Below are 22,958 nucleotides of genomic sequence, written 5' to 3'. Positions count from 1 at the left end.
AGACAACTCTGCTTGTAATGGAAGTGGCTCCACTTCGCTATAAATTATTTTACTTTTGTTAATTTCTAGGAATTTGTTTGTGTGCATTTTTCATACTTTTGTTATCTTATCAGCACATATTTATTTACACAAATTTCGTACAACGTATGAATTTTGTAACTATTCCGATGCGATTCTTCCCCCGAACTTATCTGCAGATATGAATTTCGTGCGCTAAAGATAAAATTTTTTCGGAATGTGGCGAAGATATTTTCTGCTAAACAAAATCACACCAAATTTATTGTAGGCTTTTAAGTTCACCGGTACCCAAAATAGTCCATAGCATATATTAATTCGTTCCAACCCAGTTACAGCCACTTCGTTAAATTACAAGATCGTTTGAGTAATCTTCTTGAGGTCCATAGCGTTTGAACCTTATTTTATCTCTTTTTATTTGTCACCATGTTTCAATTTATGAAGAGAAGGAATACGTATGGTTACAGCGTTTAAAAGACAGTTTTTGAAATAATGGCAAACTTAGAATGAACTATGTATGTTAATGAAAATGGCATATTTTTATATGAAGTAGTGCTTGAAAATCGTTCTCATTACATCAGAGAGATTGAATCGGATCTTAAGGGGGTATTCTGGTCTAGAAACATGAATTTCAGGTAATTTTTAAAGTGTCGTAAAAAAAGGCAATTAATATTTTTACTATACATTTTTTTATTAGTTATTTGTTGATTTTAGAAGAGTACAGAAAAAAATTAAAAACTAAAAAAAGTAAAAAATTTCAAAAATTATGAGCTGACGAAGTGGGGGGTCTCTAAAAATTTCCACGTGACCATACCCATGATTTCAACCCTCCTAGTTATCTGAAACCAAACAAAAAAAAGATTATTAATCTAGAATAATGTGGCAATGGCCGGAACTACGGAAAAGTGGGAAAAAACTTTTTTCACAAAATGGCGACTGCCTGAAAAAAAAAGTTTTTTTGGATCATTTTTTCTGACCATTTCGAATTTTTTTAAAATAAAAATTTGGGGATGGGGCTAGTTCCAACCATAGATAAGCCTATAAAGAAGACTCTATAAAAATTTCAAGTAAATCAGTCCAGTAGAACCTGAGAAATCGTGGGTATCGTTCCGAAAACAGTCAGTTTTGAGAAAACCGCGTTTAAAGTTTCACCTAAATGTCTTTTGTTCGCTTAGTTCCGGCCGAACCAGTTTGGATGCCGGGTCAGAAAAATGCCTATATCTCCGAAAATAATTTCAATTTTGAAAAATCCTCTTGTACACATATTCTTGAATAGTTAAACTTTGAAAATATAAAAAAAAATTTCGATTTTTTTTAATTTCTAGACCAGAATACCCCCTTAACAGGTCAATTGAAAAGTACCCGACCTGACACCTAGATGGCGCAACTAGATTAAAATCCATATATTTTTCGTTAGTCCCAATCTTCAAAGGACGCATGTATAAATTTGGCACGTTGACCTCTTATAGAGCGACTCAACTCATTTTAATAAATCTTTAGGGTATGAAGTGTATCAAGGTAACAAAAGACTTGAATCTTTTGCAAAAACGACGTCGCAAAAATTATGTTAGACAACATAGACGAGAACCTTACATTCATCAAGGGCATCATTCATAAGAACAAGACGTGAGTTTAAGAATATGATGTCAGAACTAACCAAATATCTAACGAATGGCGCTCCAAAAATAAGCAGAAAATATAAACAAGAATCGCTTAAGTCACCGAAGGCCATTGCCTATAACGGTTTATAAGTGCATGGAAAATTAAATTAAACGTTGCCATATTTGTATTGGCTCAGCAGCCTTTTATGAAGTCGATTATAACATTTTTTTTATATATCTGAAAATAAATTGTCAGTCCGGGTCAAATTTGATCAGGTGATGCATTCACATACATTCTTATACTAAAGTTAGCTGTATTATTTTTTTATTGTTTTTACTTATGAATGGGTTGGCAACAGGGCGAAAGCTTTAGATCAAATCTTGCTCTGATATTTAAGCGAACCAGAGTCTAGATAGCAATGAAATTAAAATAGACCTGGGTTTATTAATTCAGATCATTTTGGTGGAATATTTGACCAAAAAATCATAATTAATTTCTTCCAAAAATATATGAAGTGGTGAAACGAACAAGGAACTCGCATTAATCAATGGATTTTAAGTAAATAACTTTATTGTTGCTTCATAGGTTAATTAAGAAAATATATATATTAGAGATATAAGAATCATATGTTAATTAAAAAAATATATATTTTAGGGATATTAAGGGCCATCGACATCTAATCTCATTTGAAACCCCTTTAAATAACGAGTACTTTAAGTTATGAAGCATATTACTATGCCTTCATTACCATATAATTAAAAAAATCGTCTATCACTTGGAATTAAACTTTCAACCACACTTCTTCAAAATAATTGTTTTGCACTCCCCACGAACTCTCTCTTCGTTTTCAATGAAATTTATCAAACAGCTGTTTCTTCCGTTGGCAAAACGATTCAAAGTAAACTTCGGCGTTACAGTTAAATGCATGCTTGAGGGCGAACTGCGAGTAAGAGCACTTGTTCGACCATTAATTTCACACTCCTACAAGACAATTCCGCGAAACGAGGTTAAATGCGCTGAGCACAAGCTGCAGTGGGGCACCACTAAACAGGCGTGCATATGCTCTGATCACCGAAGGGGGCGTAATTAGGCATGCATGAAAAATCGCACCTCGCATTCGCCACGCAATATTACACAAAAAATGTACAAGAAGAAGCAGAGAGCGAACAACAACAGCAAGAGCTGAAAAACAGTAGCAAATAAATGGGTCGAAATAATAAATTAAGTTAACAGTGCATTTGCCTAGCAGCCGCTTAAAGACCGAGGCAAAAGCAATGAATGAAAGACAAGTGCAGCGAGACAGCTGAAAGAACGGGGAAAGATATGGTGTCAAAAAAAATACAAAAAACAAATAAAAACAAAAACAAAAAAGCGAATTAAATGAATTGTTGGAAATGCAACGCTGTCACCACTAACAGCAACAAGCAGCAGTGGCTCCAACATGGGTGTTAAGCGAAGAAGAGTGAGGGCAACATTCGTACTTAGATACATATATATGTATATGTATATGAATATGGACATTTAATGCTCACCAGTCGCTTGCAAGTGTCAGCATTGCAGTCATTCACAGGTTATTTTTTTACACTCTTTTTTATATAAAAACAAACAAATCGAATTCGCAGCAGAACAAATGTGAGAAGAGAAAAAATAAATATGAATTATAAACAGGCAGAAACGCAAGTGTGGAGAAGTAATTGAAAGCGAAACGAAGTGCAATGGCATGGCAACTAAAAACGTAACAAAAATACTAGCAGTGGCCGCCATGAGCAACACCCACCAGTCAGAACAGACTCACGTAGCCGACGAGTTATGTAGGTAGCTTATAAAAATATATGAAAATCATATTTCAATTATTTTATATGAAAAGAAGAAAAACCTTTTCTCTAAAAATGAGAAAATGAAATTATTAGAAATATTAAAAATTTGTTAATCATTTTTAAATTGATGGAAACGATAATAAAAATGACAACTATCCTGAATCCTTGATTTCATATTATTATTGGTTAATTGTTTTTCAAACACGTTTTTTTTCTTAGTAAGTTGTCATAAATCAGTTTAGAATTCATTTTAAGTAGAAGAAGAAGAAGAAAAATCTTTTCTCTAAAAATGAGAAAATGAAATTATTAGAAATATTAAAAATTTTTTAATCATTTTTAAATTGATGGAAACGATACTAAAAATGACAACTCTCCTTGATCCTTGATTTCATATTAATATTGCTTAATTGTTTTTCAAACAGGTGGCAACCTTCTAAAAATAATTTTATTAGTAAGTTGTCATAAATCAGTTTAGAATTCATTTTAAGTTGTTTTCTGTTTATAAAATTTTTTTGGAATTTTTTATAAGGTGGCAACGTTTCACAAAAATTTGACATACACATTTTTTACTAAAGCTGCTTAGTTTGGTGCCCATAATGTAATATATTATTTATTTTATGAATTTCTAAAAAAAAATCAAAAAGTTCTCAAATTTATTTAAACTGCATCTCAAAAATGATTCTAACTCAACTGCAATACAAGGGAAAATGTTGAAAGATTATAAACATTGTAGAAACCTATTCTTAATTGTACAAGTAAATGTTTACAGCTAATAATGTTAATTTATTGTATAAATAGGTGGCAACTTGCTAATATTTTAAGGCTTCAAATTGCTTTTTTAAAAGTATCTTTAATTTTTCCAAAATAGGTGGCAACGTTGTAACAGTTTTTCGATTTAAAAAAAGTTTTAAGTTTAAGCTAAAAAAAAGTTAAAAAAAAGTAAAAAAAAGGTTTAAAAAAATTATTAAAATCGCTTAAATTTTCACTAAAATGGCGCTCTGCTTAACGCGAATGTGACGAAAATTCGTTGCGTTACACAAATGCGTTGCAACGTTAATTTTCACGCCAATACCTAAAGCAGATTCAACTGAAAATTATTTTTCAACAACTCATTCTTAGCACAAGCCAGCATTTATGCATCGCACATGTTGCTGCAACATCACTCAAGCAACATGTTGCTTGCGCAAGCAGCCGGCAGCTGCAATGCGGCAAAATTTGCAAAATAATTGTTGCTGTATTTTGCACTTTGATTTGGCAATTTCTGCAACAGTTGTTGTTGCTGTGCTTGTTGTTGTGGTCAGCGGCAAACATGCGTACTGCTGCAAAATGCCGCAGATTTCCTGCCTGTAGCCGGGGGTCAGCTGCTGTTGCTGCGTTGCACAAATCATCTGCACTGTGTCCTTGCCGGTACCAAGGTTGTTGTTGCGCTTGTCGGCGCAGAAAGCTGTGCGCGTTTAAGTGCCTATAAATATATCATGACTATGAAGTAAATGTACGTATGTACATATATATATATACATACATACATTGGTATGAGTTTGTTTGCTGCAGCTAATGACTTTGTTGCTATTCGACGAAGCTTTGAGGCGAAGGACTTTTCGCGCACAAACACAACGTTGCATGTATATGTGTCTGTATTCCCCAAACAATCGATAACTTGTACGAAAAGTTTAAAGCGGAAACGAGAGTGGAGTCAAAAGTAGCGGCGCTAGTTCACATGAACCACACATACCAGCAGGTGCGTATGCACGTATATGTGTGACTAGTATATTTTTGTAGGTAGTGGTGGCTACTCACAGCAGTTTATATGTTAAATTTAGAAATATGTATAATAATAAAAGCGGCATGCACTTACCTTCAAGGTCAACGCTGTGTGGATGTGCTCAATTTTTGTGGGCCTAACATACATATGTATGTATGTATGTGTGTATGTATTTATGCTTTTGTGCAGCTCTTGCGCTCTACAGTCGGCTGCTAAGCAATTGTTGTCTATCGCTGCAGCTGTGCTAATAGCAATTGTTCAATTTTAACTTTCAATTCAATTTTTCTTTGTTTTTTCATTTTTTTCTTCACACAAATGCACTTAGTAACACACTAACATACACTTTTATGTGTATAAATTGTTTGTGGAAAATATTGTACACATGTATTTCGAAATTGCAACACGTAACACATGAGTTATTGTGCACGAAATTATTAATATTTCATTTGTTTGATGGATATGCATTTACAAATTCATTTTTTTATTATTTTCGACGCACTTAAGAATTTTTCAAAATTTTTTTTATGGAATATGGCAGCGAATTTTGAAAATTTGCATCATAAAACTCTTCGCGTAGCTTTTGGGTGGCAATAAATTATAAGTAGGTACCGTATAAAAGTGTTTCGAAAGTAAACAACTTGATAAATCAAAAATTTAGAAAGACGCTTTAAAAACATTTTGTTTATGCTAAAAAAATGCACTGCAAAATAAATGTTCATGAATAAAAAATTGTATTTAGCAGTCACTGTAAATTAGTTGCATATTTTGCTTTTGTTCTTTTAGTTAAGAATAAGCGATTATCTAGTATTCACTTTATAAAAAACGATATTGTGACAAAAAAGTACCCGGAAATAGTAAATAAATCTTTTGGGATGGCCTTCAGCTCCTTCAGCGAGTTTTTTTTAACTATTCGACTGAAAACGGCTTCCACAAGGCGACAATTTCCATTTGTGGAAGAAGAAAAAAAAATCGCACGAATTATTTGAACTTTTGGTTTTTCAAATCATAGAATTGAGGTGCATTAAGAAACTAAGTTCCTTGTTCATAATTGTACTAAAGTCTATATATGGTGTAATATGGTATATTCCCTCACGAGGGTTGTGCACAGGGTTTGGGACCCACCAAGTAAAAAAAAACACCCCCAATGAAAAGAACAAAACAGCCTCTCGACTATAACCGCGTAAACGGTGTGTTCGCCAATGAAGAAGAAGAAGATGTGCATGGTATATCTGATTCCATGATTTAAATACCTAAATGTTTAGATAGATTGACGCGATTATATTATTTTTTGAAACATTTTAATGAGTGTAGTAGAGCTACAATGTTCCCTCTTCAGCAGTGAAGAAAAGTCTTATTAAACTTAAATTCAATACATCTATCCATTTTTAAATGAATATTACCATATTTGTTTGAAAAATTATTAACAAAATTTTGGGAGACTTATTGCTCCAAAAATGTCAAGGTATGTATGTACATATATATATATGTATATTAAAGGACAATCTTAGAAATGTTCTGACAGTTGTACTAATATTAGTAATATAAAGAACATAACACTTTTAGAAAATTTTAGGCAAATATTAGATATATTTTCTAAGCAAAAGATTACCCATATCCAAAAATTTTGGGATTGATATGAAATCATTTTTTATATTTAAAACTAGAAAAAACGTTAACTTCGTTTGCACCAAAGCTATAATAAATACCCTTTACTGGTGTATTTTTTATAGCAAAAAAAAGATGTAAAAATAACTTTATCTTGATTTTGATCTGTTAGTTGTATGGCAGCTATAGCTTATAATAATCCGATCTAAACAATTTTTTTTGGAGTTAATTAGATAGATGATTTTAGATAATAAGCAATGCGAAATTTTTAGAAGACATCTCGTCAACCAAAAAAATTATCCATATAAGAACTAGAGTTTGATCGATCAGATTTCTTCGGAGATTGCACTGTTGTCAAATTTCGAAAAGATATGCCGTCAACAACGATTTTCCACACAAAGACATTATTTTCCGAGTTCACTTTCTATAGCAGTTACATACTACAGTTTTATATATGTATTTGCTATAGTGGTCTTATATCAGCAGCTTTGTGACAAGAAAAAGACTTGAACAAAATTTTAGACCAATGCCTCAAAAACTGTAGAAGAGATTTTCGCGAGATTTCGACAGCCGTGCGGACAGACAGATGAACCTTATTCTGAGTTCCAAATTTTTCAATTAGTTATTAATTTAGTTTTTCATTAACAATCTTAGTTCTAAAAAATTTACGAGCGCACGTTTTATAGCATAAAATTGGTTACAAACTCATGATACCATTTTTTGTAATAGATATAGAATCTATTGATAGAGGTAATTAAAGAAAATATTTTAAAATAATGATTGTTTTTCCATAATTTTTTGTTTTAACTTTTTTACTACTTTTACATTTTTTTCCAACGTTTCAAGAGCAAAACAAATTTTTAACTATTTTATTAATAGTTTATTACTATATTCTTTACCTAATTTTAATTTTTTCTTCCATTTCTTTAAGATCACTATTTACTTTAATTTCGAACATCAATCAAAAGCCTAACTTTTAACTTCCATTCAAATATTTCATAAATAACGTTGCTGGCACTTCAATAGTTCCAATGTTATATATTACATTTAATTTTATATATATTGTGTGTGCATATGCACCATATTAATACATATGTACATATATAAATATATAATTTCATACTGCCCACAACCGCATACTGTTCAAGTATTTTCCAACGACTCTTAGCCGGTTTATAAAACACTAAAAGTTAAATATTAGACCCAATTCAAGTGGCGCACTTGTGCGGTCCACTCCAAACGCATTCACGTGCACCCACGTACGTCTGTTAGACTGCCACAATAAGCAACAACAATAACGGCAAAAATTGTTAAACCAAAACACAAATGCCAATAGACTTAGGCCTGTATTCGGAGGTATGCAGATAAGAACGGGCGCGAGCGCAACACACAGTTCCAGCGCAATAAGCGTTCTGCTTTACATACGAACATTAACAACAACGGCGCTGCATACTAACAATACCGCACTTACACTTGACTGCCTTTTGGGGCGCGCCCAACACCCAACGCACGCCAGTGTCACCACAAAAAAAATTAAAACTAGCAACAACAACACACAGCAATAAAAACAACAATAACGAAAGTCAAATGCATTGACGCTGAAAATTTCGCTTTCTTTGCATTCGATTCTTGTGCGTAAGCGACCTTTCTTGCTGGTTTCGCAATCAAATGGCAGAAGAAGAAGAGTAATATTTTTTCAATGTAAACACAGAAATTTGCCTTCAATTTCCTCACATTTTTTATGCTTTTAACAATTAGTACGAATATTTTTGAATAACATTTTTGATGATTTCCACACACCTCACTATTTATAGGGGAAAATTTTGAACGCGCGTCAATTTATAATTTTTGTACATATGCTACTACAAACACTAAATGGAGCGAAATACGTTAGCGCCGCCGCTGAAATACAACCGAAACGCTGTAGATACTTTTGCAGACTGAATGAAATTCAAATCGGAATTGTGCTCGACGCTGTCGCCGGCACACGTCGGCTGTGCTGCAGAATACCGAATACGAGCCCATTCGTGGCGACGCACTGCAGCCACAACCACCGGCGCTGCGCTGCTTAGTGCCCCACTGTTGGAGTTCTCTCCATGAGCGCCGCTGTTAACGTTGGCGCTTGGTCGAGTTGCCCGTAGACAGCGCGCGTTTAGCGAACAGCTGTTCACCGCCCGCTTTTGCAGTGGCACGATGACGTATGCGTGCGCACAGGCACACACACATATCTGCACAGCGGGTTGGGGTTATTTGGAGCGCAGGCAGCGCGGCTTTCTGCTAACCACCCAACTATTTCTTGGTTGTTTGCTGGTGTTGAGGGCTTCCTCATTTAATGACATCATCACTGGTGTTGAACATATGAGCATGTTGATGCAGAGAACTTAAAAGTTTGTTTAAGTTCTCTGGTTGATGACCGCTTAACAGAGCACGAGTACCTATGCACACTTCCGAGTCTGTTAGCCATCCAACAGAACTGATGATGAGGCGCTCTGTTATGCAGTGATCTGTTATCTTATCACTGCATAACAGAGCGCCTTGTTAGATGCTTATGTTATTGTTTTTTTTTAACATTTTAATCAGCATTATCTCTCCAAATGAGCTGTTATAGACAGATAACAAATACAATAATATTAATTTAAAGTTTTTGTATTTTCATACATATTATATAGGGTATCCTACTTTTTTAAAGAGAGAAAACAGAATCTTCAAATTGAATGGGGAATGTTTATTTTCATCAAGAAAATTCTTTAATATTTATTTTTTCAAGATTAAACACACCCATTTTGAGCCAGAAATTGGTCTCATTGCTGAACAAATTTTATTCGAAACGTCAGATCTTCTTGAAACTTTTCAAGAGCCCATAGAGCGCAGAGATGTCGCTTGGAAAGGTCGAGCGGCTCCAATTCTTGCCCAAGCTGTAGTTTCGTCGCATTCAGTTTAAGTTAATTCCAATTATATTTAAATAGCTCGATCGCCACATTGTGGTTCTTCTGACGGTTTCCGAATATGATTTTACAGAGAAATAAGGAAAATTTGAAATTCTTACAAAATCAGTTGGTTCTATAAAAAAACTTCATTGTACTAAACATATGTATATGTACTTATATTTGTATTTACTATAAAATATAAAAGCAAATAACTTTGCGAAATTACTTCGCCTTATCAAAAACTTTTCAGTATGATAATAATCCAGCAGCACTACAGGAAATGCTTCAATTTTTCGGACTCATCAGCATAATGTGCAGTCAAAGTGGCACCAGTTAATGCTAAGATTATCATTACAAAGTTGAGGCAACAATAAATCCCCCCTAAGTACGAACGAGACAAGCATTTTATCGTGTTTACCGAAATATTTTAATGTACCCGCAATAAATGGCACGCGTCTTAAGTTCCTTAGTTTCCCGCATTAACTCAATCGATATTAAGCACTAGTGTAACTAAGCGCCTTTGGCAAGCTCAAGCGCAATTCCAGGGGGAGCTTTTATGTCGAGTTACAGGCAGCTAAGTAGAGCAAACAAATAAAAAGTTGACAGGATACGTGAAATGACGCTTTATATGGCAATTACAAAATACATAAACATACAGGAAAATAGTTGAAGTTCGTCTATAAGCGTATAAACCCACGTATATGCCATATGTTTGTAAGTATAGCAAATATTTACATTGACTTCAGTTTTCATGGCGACAATGTCAGCGTCGCCAAAATCGCCGCCTCATTCGGCGCGACGAAACACACTCGAATTTTCCGCCCAACTCCACGAACCGACCAAATGCAGGAGTGAATGAATTTTGTGTTTTGACTGAGAACGCGACGCCGAAAATAGGTCAGCCAAAATTTATGATACGCTTGGCACATGGCACTTGGCTGATAAGCGGCCGTTGAACAGTTTTTCATTGAAACAAATATTTTCCTGACGCTTTGTTGCTATTTCTATTTCCATATGGATGTCATCCTTTTCCAGCGCTCGCATGTCTGCACCCATTCGAAATTCGCCACAAATTCGCATTAATCAACTCACATTTCGTTTTATGAATTTCGGTGAATATTTCAAGTTCCTATTTGTATTAATTAACTCAACTTACTTTTGCTTAGTTCCACATCCTTTAGCAATGGTATTTATGTAGGTCGTTTCTAGGTCAAGCCATAAATTCAGCTCCTATTTGGTTGTGGTTGCTGTCACTTTTACCAGTTTTTGTTGGTGCTTTTGCTGGCATTTCGACTTTTCATTTGCATTGTGCACGCCACCCGCGCCCTTATGCGATTTAACTGTTTTTGTTGCCCCAATAGGCAATTTCGCTAATCCTTTTCTGTTCCACTTTAGTCGGCATTACTCAGTTGTATCTTTATAAGTGTGTCTTCCGCTTAGACACTTGTTTAACCGTTGGTCAGCTGATTTCGCCCGTGAGAGTGAATTCTGGGGGTTTTCATATTTTTCTTAGGTGCGATAGGCATACATACAAGTACATATGTACATACATAACGGTAAAAGGCTTCATGGCACAGTTAACTTACATAATTAATACTTAAGTAGCTAAATTTTAAATTATTTGTGATTGGGCATAACAGACAGGTATTAAAGAAGAGTTCTTTGATGAAAATTTTGATTTTACAATATTCACGGGGAAGTAGAGGTCATTTTTTCAATAGCCTTTTTTTAACAGTGACGTGAGTCGTGTCAAGCTGTCATGTTATTTTTGTTCAGTATTGTTTTGAATTTCTTCTCTGGAAGACTTACGAGAACCGTGGAAAGTCGATTCGGCGCCATTTGTAGCAACTTGGACCAGAGAACATAAAACATATGTTTTAAGTTCTCTGCTTGGACTGACGTATGGAATGACCTTAAATTGGAAGCGAACAAAAATAGCTTGTACAAGAACTGAAGCCGTTCGACCTTCCCAACTGACATCGCTTCACTCTACGGGCTCTTGAAAAGTTCCAAGAAGATGCGACGTTTTCGAGTTAAATTTTGTTCAGGGATGAGGCCTATTTCTGGCTCAATGGATATGTAAGAAAGCAAACTACCACATTTGGGAGCAGCCTGAAGAGCTTCAAGAGCTGCCATTTCATCCAGAAAAAATAATGGTTTGGTGTGGTTTGTGGGCCGGTGGGTTCATCGGTCCATATTTCTTAAAAAATGATATCGCTGAGAACGTAACTGTTAATGGCGACCGTTATCGCGCCATGATAACCAACTATTTTATACCCCAAAATTGAAGCTAGTGATCTCGGCATCAATCAATGGGTTTATTGAGAGAACGCTTCGGTGAGCAGATAGACATTTTTCTGTGGGAATATGAAAAGTTAAGGTCTGTGCTGACAATCCTGCTTTGATTCAGGCCTTTAAGTAAAACATCTCGCGTGTCGCTGGCCAATTACATGTGAGATAAATGAGAAAGGATTAACACTCAAATCTATTTTGGCCTCAGATCAACAGTTTTTAATATAAATTTCGAAAATAATTTTAAATTATATAGTACATAACATAAATGTTCAAATCATAATGGAGTAGACCAATAGGGAGAGCAAACGACGCCATATATTTTCCGCTCTTGTGACATTTTTCTTCAGCAAGGTTTGCCATTTCATCATGGAAAGATATACGATGCAACAACAAGTCGAAATTATTAAAATTTTCTACCGAAATTTGGAGTCAGTGTCCTCAACTCTACATCCAATTTACGGTCGTCATAATCGTTTTGTCAGATCAACAATTGAGCGTCTGGTGGAAAAATTTGAATCCGCAGGCACAGTATAAAATGTTCCCGTGCCAGTGCGACAAAGACGTGCCCGTAGTGTCGAGAATATTGAGGAAGACCCAAATCAGTGTATCACATGTCGTTCTCAAGCATTAGGCACCTCTGTGACGTCGTTGTGGCGAGTTTTGCGAAAAGATCTTGGCCTACATCCTTACAAGATCAAATTGACGCAAGAACTGAAGCCACAGGTAGCAATCCACACGGCTTATGGGCCGGTACTTCTTCCGTGATGATCAAGACCGACACGTTAACCATGGTAACCGAATATTTTTGCCCCGAATTGGATACTATGGACTTGGACAAAATGTGGTTCCAACAGCGCGGCGCCACAAGCCGCACAGCGAATGTCACAAACGATGTATTCAAAAACAAATTTGGTGAACGTATTATCTCACGAAATGGCCCAGTCAATTGGCCGCATTGGATGTGCAATTTGACGCCGTTAGACTATTTCCAGTGGAGCTACGTCAAGTCTATGGTCTATGCTTACAAACCAGCGACGATTGATGAACTTCGTACGAATATCGAAAGAGAAATTGCAGCAGTGTCGGCCGATTTATGCTTGAAAACCGTCGAAAATTCGGTTCAGCGTCTGGACTTCTGCAAGCGTGTCCATGCAAACAAAATCTAATTCCATACATAATGACATCGAATGTACTTTCACAGGAATAAAGAATTTCATTGATATCCTAAACTTTTTTTTTTATTTAAAAAAACGCTCTCATTGTAAAACCGGTTATTTCTTATTCTAAAGTCCTTTGAAAAATCATATGCAAATCAAAGAAGAAATAGAAATGATAGCATGAAACTTTTCGTGTGGGAGTTTTCTTGCACGATTTCTAAAAAATTAAAATTATGAAACCGAAATATGAATCATTTATATTTGCATGACTAAGAATTTGTAAATTTGAGTACAGTGAAAGCCGCTTAAATCTGACATAAGCAAATGACATGTGACTTTGATAGTTAGGTTGTTCGACAGATCTGTCACAGAATTATGAGATCTTTCTGAAATATTTAATATAAGTATTTCTGGAAAATAATACTTATTTCTGAACACTATTAACCTTGGAAAGTCATTATATCTCCGTCTTACCGCCATGAAAAAAGTTTTTACTAAAATCCATATTCGATGCATAAAAAATTGTTGGAACTAACTTATTTTCAGTAAACATCAAAACCTTCATCATATACAAGTACATATATTTTTAAAATGTTTGGTTTTCAAGCCTTACTGTAACTTCCCAAATTATTCACCGAATACAGATTGGCATACAGTCATCGTGACATAAAAACAATGAAATAATACAGGCAATAAGCTAACATTCAAATGAGCTGTTTAATACAATTTTGTAACTGACAACATTACCGTATGACGAACAGCGCGCTTTGGAGAAAAATATCAGCGAAGAATAAATCAAAAAAATGTACAGGAAACAGTTGACAATGTTGAATAAATAATAATCGTGGTGAGATGACTAAACGCCGTAAAATCACCGTAAAAAATAAATGTTAAAAAATGTTCAAATTCAATTCCACGAAGCCATTAGCCATACTAAACTGTAAATATTTCTAATTTAACCACCGCAAGCACACATTGTGACGGCATATTTTGTCAAAGAACCGCAATGATGATGCCATCATCGCAAAAACGCAACGTTCATTGCGTTGTCTTCGATCAATATTTGCATAAGACAAGAGTCACTCTCGGGTTTCGAGTGCAACTTCAATTGTAAACAAGTAAGGCAGGGTTGAGCTCGGGTGGACATGCGAGAAAATATGAATACTACTTACGGCAGATGGATTCTCTGAAGTCAGTACCTCCGGATTACTTCTTATAGAGTACTGCGCGAAGATTAATTGGCAACAAATATTTTAGTTACAATTAGACATTAATCTTATGTATATTATTAGTCTTTAGTGTATAATTGAAGTTTAATTGTATAAGAAGTTAGTAGTGTAATCCAGAGTTCATTTGGATAGAGAAGTCAATGAAAGCTTGAAACAATTAATTAGCTTCGCAAGTGGGGATTAGTCTCTTCTAACGACATGTTAAAAGGAAACAGTTTTCATTGGTCATATGTAAACTAATATGAACAAATAGTAGTAAGTCCATGGAAATAATTTTAAACTTATTCCTCAAAATCTATGTCGTCCCCTTCAAAGTAATCCCTCTAGTCCCTAATACACTTGTGCCAATGTTTTTCTCAATCCTCGAAACAGTTGTAAACGTCAATTTCCGGAATAGCCTTCAAGGCGCGTAGCAATTCAGGTTTAATATCTTCAATTGACTCAAACGTTTTCCCTGGAGTGATCGTGCGGATTTACTGAATAGCCAGAAGTCACACGGAGCTAAACCAGGCGAATATGGTGTTTGGGGCAAGATATTGGTTGAAAATTTGGCGAAAAAGTCGCGAAGAATCAATGCAGTATGCGAAGGTGTATTATCAGTGCAAAACACAAGAGTTGTCGACCCATACTTCCAACCTCTTTTTACGAATAGCTTCACGAAAACGACGCATAACACTCAAATAGTATTCCTTGTTGACAGTTTGGCCGATAATTGAAGAAAACTGTTAACATAACCTTGATTTTTGACCTGGTTTTCTCGGCTTCGGCTCACCTTTGCCAATGCCGACTAATTGTCTGTTTCCTGATCGTAAGCATAGAGTCAAGACTCATAGCCAGTAATAACACGTTTCATGACATCCTGATAGCCGGACAGCATTCTTTCAAAAGCGTTAACGCGCCGCTGTTTTTAGAAAAAAATTTAGGGACTTTGGAACAAAGATCGAAATTGCCATCGGAGAAGGCGACACAATATCCATTTTCTAAGCCGATAGATAACATTCACGTACATATTTCAAAAAACGGAAACAAGAACGACAAAATACGAATTAAAATTATATGGATTAAAATGATATGGAAGTACAAAATTGGTATCTAATGATTTTTTGTCAGTAGTATGGCTAGATTCAAATCTCAGGTTACAAGTATAGAGGGCTACCCAAATAGTATAAACGAAAAATTGGTCGATTTTATTACCTTTTATGATATTCGTTGATTTCTAGATCCTTGCTGAATGCTTCATACTAATCAAATATTACTGTTCTCCATGAAATAGACTACCAAAACCCTTTATAGTAGCTCCAAGGCTTCACTGACGGCATTTTCGTGGAAATTTTGAAAGTTGCAGCTAAATCTCTTCACCGAATTTAAGGACAAGAAGAGGATTTTGAAAAAATCGTTTTTTATTTTTTGGCATACCTTGAAAGTTTAGACTTTCAAAAATATGACCTTGGAAGGATTTTTCAAAATTCGACTCATTTTCGGAGATACAGCCGATTTTGTGACGTGGCGTCCGTGTTCACTAGAATTGTCTCCTAAACTTTAAACGCATTTTTCTCAAAACTGACTTTTTCGGAACGATACCCACGATTTCTCAGGTTCTACTGGACCGATTTACTTGAAATTTTTATAGAGTCTTCTTTATAGTTCCGGTCATTGCGACATTATTCTAGATTAATAATCTTTTTTTTTGGTTTCAGATAACTAGGAGGGTTGAAATCATGGGTATGGTCACGTGGAAATTTTTAGAGACCCTCCACTTCGTCAGCTCATAATTTTTGAAACTTTTTACTTTTTTTAGTTTTTAATTTTTTTTTTGTACTCTACTAAAATTAACGTCGTCCACAAATACTTCTAAATATACAGTTTTATTCAAATACTGGTCACAGTTAGACAAAACTGACATAGAAATACGGTTTATCGAGCTAGTAGTCTAAGTGGGACAGTTTGGCAAAATTTTTAATAATATAAACACAAGCTTAAAAGTGTCATAATCTACAATTTTCCCAATATTAAACTAACTGTCGACCTTTGCTTTACTATATAATAATAATATGGATCCCTGTTCATCCATTTGTTTGCCAATTTCAAGAATTGAAATAAGTCATTAGTGTGCTCAGCACAAAAGACAAATAAAGCTCAAGTAAAAAGTATGCAATCGTTGGTAAATGCAACTGTGCGAACTAAAATTGCAAAATGCTAAAACAAACACTTCAGACCACTGACAACAACTTTCCTATATGAGTGCCTTGTTATCGTAATGAAAGACAAATACTATTCAGCGGCGTGCCCAGATAAAAATATGACTTACATTTAGTAGTAGAGAAATGTCTCAGAAATGGGCAAGGTACAATTACACGATTTTCTTTTTAGACTGAAATACAATTAGGTTTTAACAGTATTGTTTTTGACAATAGCAGTTACTAAAAAGTTGTATATAGATGTTAAGTATAGGACTTAAACAGACAACTCTAAGAAATTCGTATTTGTTATTCTGCTTGATTGAAATTTTCTATTGAAGCCTGTGTCTTGACTTGGAGAAGTAACAAAATACCACTCTGTGCAAAAAATAATAAGACTTTTTTACTTTAAAATTCTTTCATTTAGTAAACGCTTGTCTTTCTGAAGCACATAAAGTGGATCCTTCCACTGAATTTTGTATTCAGAATCAAATTTTTGCTACCGAAACGTTCAGAATATTGAAAAAAGTCTTCGCTGATAACTGTTTGTCGCGAGCAAGTGTTTTTCATTGGTAAAAATTATTCAAAGAGAAGGCGTTGACGACGAACCGCGTCCAGGACGGCCATTAACATCAACTGATGATCAACACGTCAATGAAACAAAAGGGCATCATTGATATATCGGAAAGATCAGTGAAAACCATTTTGAAAGATCATTTAGACCTAAGAAAAGTGCTTGGTTCCAAAATCCCTTAATCTTTTCCAAAAACAGCTTCACGTTAACATCTGTGAAACAATGCTTTCTACTAGGATGTCATGAAACGTATTATTACTGGCGATGAGTCTTGGATCTATGCTTACAACGCGGAAACAGACGTAATCAGCCGAATATCGTGCCGAAGTTGAGCCGAAGCCGAAAAAACCATGTCCAAGCAGGTGAAAAATCAAGGTTATGTTGACAGTTTTCTTCCATTATCGAAGTGTGGTGCACACTCCGAATTCTTTCCGACCGGCCAAACTGCCAACAAGGAATATTATTCGAGTGTTATGCGGCATTTGTGCGAATGCATTTCGTACAAAGAGGCCGGAATTATGGACGGAAAACTCATGGTTTTTGCGCAACAATAATTGACCGTCGCATACTGCATTGATTCTTTGTGAGTTTTTCGCCAAATTTTCAACCAATCGTGCCGCAACCACCATATTCGCCTGATTTAGCTCCGTGTGACTTCTGGAATTCAAACGATCCCTCCAGGGAAACCGTTTTTAGTCAATTGCAGACATTAAACGTGAATCGCTACTATCATGGTTTTCAAGTACGAAGGATTTTCCTCAATCATCTGTTAATTTTTTTAGCACTACTGTATTCAATTATGTAATATGTATGTATGTATGTGTCCTCTTATTCGCACTTGTTGCATGCAAAAGTGCGACAACAGCGTTGATGCCTGTGACATTTGTTCTGTAAAAGCGAAGTGTTGTGCGAAGAGAAATGTTGACATAAAAGGCTGCCGACCGGCAAATTAAATGCCAACTTGTGAATATGACTGCATTTATGGTTACATATGTACATAAAACATTTCAAAAAAGTAGCAAAAAAGCAGTTGGAGATATGTTCATACATATATTACCCATAAACAATTGACGGCCTTTATTAGCCGAAGAAAAATTGAGGCCTCTTGCAGAAGGCACTACTGACACACTGACCATTTTGAGCAAGCAATCCCCCATTGGCTCATGTGCATGCAAAGTTACATTTGTAGACAGAATGCAATACTAAATGTTTATAATTGAATTGAGTGGGTGTAAACCATGTAGCGGTTATCAGTAAATTACGAATAAAAAATAATTTTTCTCGATCTCATAAAGTATACTTATGGCTCATTAAATATTAATAGTCCATAGGCTACTGATAGCCATAGACACTGAATTAAATGCTTTTATAAGAGAAATATGCAAATTTAATAGCTGTGGTGGCTACAAAGCATACTTATATGATGTTTTTTGTTTAAAGTTGAAGCTTGAAGGCGAGACTTCTGTAACGAAATGTCAAACTGACTGTCAATTTTGAAATGTCGCACTTTACCCAGACGATGCTTTATGAATTCAATATTTGTTGTGTCATTTTATTGTTTAAAAATAGAAAAAGATATATCCTGAGAGAATATTCTCTGGTAAAATAGAGCGTATATAAAGGGTGATCCATTTCGAGGTTCCCTACTTTTTTAAAGAAACTTTAAATTTAGTGGAGAATCTTTATTATCACTCGAATGCTACGCTCAGTAGGCCGATTATGTTGACCATAAGTTGAGCGAAGCGCGCGAAACTCATTCTTTACAGAACGTGAGTTTTCGTAATAAAGTTGAACGATTTGTAAACATTGTTCGGGCGTAAGCCTTTCCACGATGAAATGCGAAACAATACTAAACAAAAACAAGTACGAAAGGGCCACCGGTGGCGCGACCAAACATTTTATACTCTTGCAACTTGCTGGAATCAAAGCCAGGGAAATACCTTAAGGTGTAAAATGTCAACCAGATGATCGGAATCTAAGCAATTTTATATATACATACACCATACAACTTATACACTGACAAATCAGCCGGATATTCAAAAATCCTGGCAATGGTTATATAGGGGCTAGGTGAAGATTTTGCCCAATTGTATTCATTTTAGGCACAATGATATACTGTTATGAGTCAAATACGTGCTGAAATATTCATTGACATAACTCAAATATTGGCCGATATATCCAGCATAAAGTCACCAGGAAGTTCGAAAATCTTTATACATATTAAGGTATGGGGGCTCAGGGAAGTACTAACCCAATTCCACACATTTTGGATACACAAAATTACTATTGCAAGAAGAGGATTATGTCTGAATTTCTAGTGCATATCTCAAGCATTGACCGATATTTTCGAACAAAAGTCAACAATAAGTACTGGAGTCCACATTTTCCGTACCTAGGGTCTTGAAAAATTTTGTTTGGATTTCAACAATTTCTTGTCATAAAGTGGAATACACTAAAGTCATTATTCGTGCAAAGTTTTATCGCATTATATTAATTGCTTCTTGATTTGTGTACCGGAAACTGAACGAATCAAGCGGAATTTAGAATTGTGCTATATGGGAAGTAGGCGTGGTTATTGTCCAATTGCGCTCATTTTGACAGTGTGAGATAGAAATATGAAGCCACGTTCCAAATTTTATCGAAATCGGTCAGTTGGGTCACGAGATATGGGATTTCACCAAAAAGTGGGCGGAGCCACGCTCATCGTCCTATTTTTACCACGGTCCCTATAAAGCCTTGTCATACCATTTTGGCGGCAAATTTTTAGGTTTTTGGCGCATTTAGTTATCGATTTATCGCGCTTTTAGTAGTTATGAACAGTACCGTTATATGGGGAGTGAGTGGGGGTTTCATCCGATTTCATCCATTTTCACACTATAGGAGTTCTTGTAGTATTCGTGCCTGGGCGAATTTGGTTGTTGTAGCTTTAGACAGTTATATATGCTTTTAACAGTTTTATATCTTATTTGGTGTTTAGTTATGGCACTTTATAGGTTTTCGGTTAATGGCGATGTGTGGGCGTGGCAGTGGTCGGATTAAATATATAAATTTATATCTATCTCTCTTAGTTTTAGGTGTTACGTACAACCGTTAGGGCAACAAATCTGAAATACTCTGTAGCAACTGGTTGCAAGAGTATAGTAACATGACAGCTTGGCACGACTCACACGTGATCTGTCAAAAAAACTCTATTGAAAAAATACTATATTTTACTTGGTTCACCCTTTATATTCGAAATTTTGCATGCATCCATCAAAATGCCACCTCACCCGATCGCCTCACGCTTCCCTGAAGCAATTTGTTTATAAATATTAATTTATTATTGTTTCTATTAATCGCCACGACCCACCCACCAATGGCACCGCCAGCCTGTGGCGATTCGCATGCAAAGTGAGTCAACATCGGGTGTCACATTTATACGCTAGGCGCCCCAAACTGGCAAAGTCACATACAAATGAAGTGTTTTCGTTTGGCAACACTTGCCATATATTTGAGCTTTTTATTTTTCTTTCACTCTTTTCAGTTTCGCTAGCTTAAAGGAAATTATTTAATTATTGCAATTGTGTCTCAAAGCAATATATTAGAAATAATTGGCAAACAATTGCATTGAACTTTTTCTAAGAAAAAATAATTACAGCGAATTAGCACATTTTTAGCTAAATATTGTGGATGATGTAACATTGTTTTTTGACGAATTTCTTTTCTGAAGTTTTTTTATTTATAATTTAAACATGATTTTCGGTCACCCAGAAAGAAAAGTCGAGACCCTATAATATACTATATTTACATATATAAGAACATATGTATAAATGAGCAGCATGGTGAGCTGAGTCGATTTTGACCTGTCCGTTCGTCTGTTTACATATACGCGAACTGGTCCTTCAGTTCTTGAAGATTTTTTCTGTGATCTGCGTTCCGATAAGTCCTGCTAAAAATCAACCATACGGACTGGGGTCCGCATAGCTATTCGGTATTAAGAGGTTACATGGATTTTCTCGGGTAAAAAACAGACTTTTTCAAAATTTTCTTTCTCATATAGAAAATGAAATATTTTATTAAAATTTTTATTGTTAACAAAGAAATTCTAAAATTTTTGGAAAAAATTGTTTTAAGCTCGGCCATTGCGACGCGATTTCCGGTGACCCTTTGGAAAAAAGATGCGCTTGTGTTAGCTGGATAACTCCTTACAGGATCATCTAAAGTGAAAAAATCCGTGTTTTAGTTAACACCTTAATTTAACTTAGAACATGTACGAAGGAAAAATAACTGACCATTGCATTTCTGGCAGACACTTTTACAAAAAAATTAAAATTTCGCGATTTTTTTTCAAATAGTTGTAATCAAAAAAAGTCCTTCGTCCAAGTCTATAAGAATTGTTTCTCAAAGACCTGTGTAAAATTTCATGAAGATTAGTTTAAAAGTTCTCGAGAAATCTTGCACACCGACTTCGAAGACACAGTTTCGAGAAAAACGCGTTTAAAGACGGCACACTTAACCTAGCTAGCCTCGAGCGCACAAGTTCTTAAGGCTGTATCTCCGAAATCAAATTCAATTCAAATCTACAGAATACATTGCATGTGGAAGCTGTTAGTGGTCTAATTTGAACAAGTTTGTACTGGCGACAGCGGAACTGTGGGCCGGTGGGCCGGTGGAAGAGCACCTTCATATTAGCAAAATAAAGCCGTTAATCGTTGAATTTTCCCATAATTGTGCATAGTAGAGACCTGTTATCGCCATGCTCTTTTCTGGAAGTCGATGTAGACCACTCCTTCGGCCAAAACGAGATCGTCGTTTGTCGTTTGTCACATTTCCTCTATGGTGTGAACGTTCTAGGTACGCCTAGTTGTGAGATATCAAAAATCGAGTACTTTTTAATTTCACTACATGATTTTCATTCCAAAAACCGAGCGACATTTGCCCTGTTTCCATTTTGTTTTTTAATCTTCCACTTTACAACCGCGGTCAAAACAAACGTATGAGTCCAATCAGGTGGAAACTTTGATAGTATCCATCTAGACGAATGTACTATTTGAATGCAAGTATGACATGGTTAAATACTTAGTGAAGAAGAACAGATATCTTAGTATTCGATATTTAAGGTATGTTGTTAAAGGCAAATTGTTTTCTATAAAAAACTGAAGCAAACTATTTGCAGGAATTTAGTTAAAGAATATATACCGTCTAAGCGATTATTGACCAAAGCCATATAGCCCTTAAAGCTATATAGTTTGGGATGAACTTTGGGTGATGGAATTATATATGTAGCTAAATAGGTCTAACAAATACCTTTTTGAATAGAAAATTTATAATGTTTCGATAAATTTTATTCAGATAATATATGTTTACATATGTGGTCAAAGAGAAGAGTCTTTTAATATCAGGAGGTTTGCTTATATCCAGTTAATTCTTTCAAAATATCAGGCTAACGTCCCTCCAAATGCTTATCTCCGTGTATTCTAAGGGAGTATTTGAATCCCTTAGAAACACAATTGTCGATAAATATAAAATATTTAATTTATGGACAATTTATATCATATTTGTAATATTTACAAGACAACTGGTACTAGATCATTTAGATTAAATCATTAAATTTAAAAATCTTTGTCAACGAGGGTAAATACTTTAATTTTGTAAGTTTCTTTGAAAAATTAAACAATTTCGTACAATAAATATCAGTTTTTAGTAATACACAACAAATAAATAGATAACTGGTCCGCCTTAATGCCATGAAAGCATTACATACATTTGCGAACGCATTACGTAGCAAAGGCATACTTCGTTATTCTAAGAATTTGCGA

General features: G+C 35.1%; 1 protein-coding gene across 1 annotated transcript in view; it reads right to left on the bottom strand.

The window, feature by feature from the left end:
- The window catches only part of LOC120767001 (aminopeptidase N), a 173,527-nt gene extending 164,808 nt beyond the window's left edge, over positions 1 to 8,719 (bottom strand). Inside the window, exon 1 of the mRNA XM_040092832.1 lies at positions 8,602 to 8,719. The gene's annotated coding sequence lies outside the window, so the exon portion shown is untranslated. The remainder of the gene's footprint in view (positions 1 to 8,601) is intronic.
- Between the last annotated feature and the right edge of the window lie 14,239 nt (positions 8,720 to 22,958).

Source organism: Bactrocera tryoni, chromosome 1, assembly GCF_016617805.1.
Source record: "Bactrocera tryoni isolate S06 chromosome 1, CSIRO_BtryS06_freeze2, whole genome shotgun sequence".
Classification (NCBI taxonomy): Eukaryota; Metazoa; Arthropoda; class Insecta; order Diptera; family Tephritidae; genus Bactrocera; species Bactrocera tryoni.
Note: the sequence above shows the minus strand (reverse complement) of the source record. Positions and strands in the feature narration are given on the sequence as shown.